This window comes from Oncorhynchus kisutch, unplaced genomic scaffold (assembly GCF_002021735.2).
Source record: "Oncorhynchus kisutch isolate 150728-3 unplaced genomic scaffold, Okis_V2 scaffold1668, whole genome shotgun sequence".
Classification (NCBI taxonomy): domain Eukaryota; kingdom Metazoa; phylum Chordata; class Actinopteri; order Salmoniformes; family Salmonidae; genus Oncorhynchus; species Oncorhynchus kisutch.
This window is the reverse complement of record NW_022263613.1, coordinates 40,978-42,312: the sequence shown is the minus strand read 5'-3', so window position 1 is coordinate 42,312 and position 1,335 is coordinate 40,978.

Genomic DNA, 1,335 nt, shown 5'->3' with positions numbered 1-1,335 from the left:
TATTAACTAGGGAAATTATGTTACTTCACTTGCGTTCACTGCACGCAGAGTCAGGGTATATGCAAAAGTTTGGGCCGCCTGGCTTGTTGTGAACTAATTTGCCAGAATTTTACATAATTATGATATAACATTGAAGGTTGTGCAATGTAACAGCAATATTTAGACTTAGGATTGCCACCTGTTCGATAAAGTACGGAACGGTCCGTATTTCACTGAAAGAATAAACGTTTTGTTTTCGAAATGATAGTTTCCAGATGTGACCATATTAATGACCAAAGGCTCGTATTTCTGTGTTTATTATATTATAATTAAGTCTATGATTTGATATTTGATAGAGCAGTCTGACTGAGCGGTGGTAGGCAGCAGCAGGCTCGTAAGCATTCATTCAAACAGCACTTTACTGCGTTTGCCAGCAGCTCTGAAACACAGCGCTGTTTATAACTTGTCTACTTGTCTGTTTATCTACTCCCGAGATTAGGCTGGCAATACTAAAGTGCCTATAAGAACATTCAATAGTCAAAGGTATATGAAATACAAATGGTATAGAGAGAAATAGTCGATGCTTCATAATTCCTAAAAGAACTACAACCTAAAACTTATTAACTGGGAATATTGAAGAAGTGGGAATATTGAACCACCAGCTTTCATATGTTCTGAGCAAGGAACTGAAACGTTAGCTTTTTTACATGGCACATATTGTACTTTTACTTTCTTCTCCAACACTTTGTTTTTGCATTATTTAAACCAAATTGAACGTGTCATTATTTATTTGAAACTAAATAGATTTTATTTATGTATTATTTTAAGTTAAAAAATAAGTGTTCAGTGTTAATTGTCATTATTACAAATATATATATATATATATACAGTGCCTTGCGAAAGTATTCGGCCCCCTTGAACTTTGCGACCTTTTGCCACATTTCAGGCTTCAAACATAAAGATATAAAACTGTATTTTTTTGTGAAGAATCAACAACAAGTGGGAACAGACACCAAACCACTGCAGGGCCTGTCATGTCAGCAGTTTGAGTGATAGCAGGCTAATGCTAATGTCCACCTGTTAGTCATCACCGTGCTAGATTACTCTGTACCAACCTGAGTCCCAATCTGGGCTATAATCTAATCAGCTACAGATGGAGTGCTCAGTGCTCGTCTCCATGGCTACTGTGGATGTAGTGACTCTGTTTCTCTGACTGTTAGTTTGGTGGTACTAGATGTACATTTTAGACAGGTTTCCCAGAACCAGATTAAGCCTACTCCTATTTTACAAAACATTCTCAGTCCAGGAATAGGCTTAATCTGTGTCTTGGAAACTGACCCTATGAATGCTCCCTAG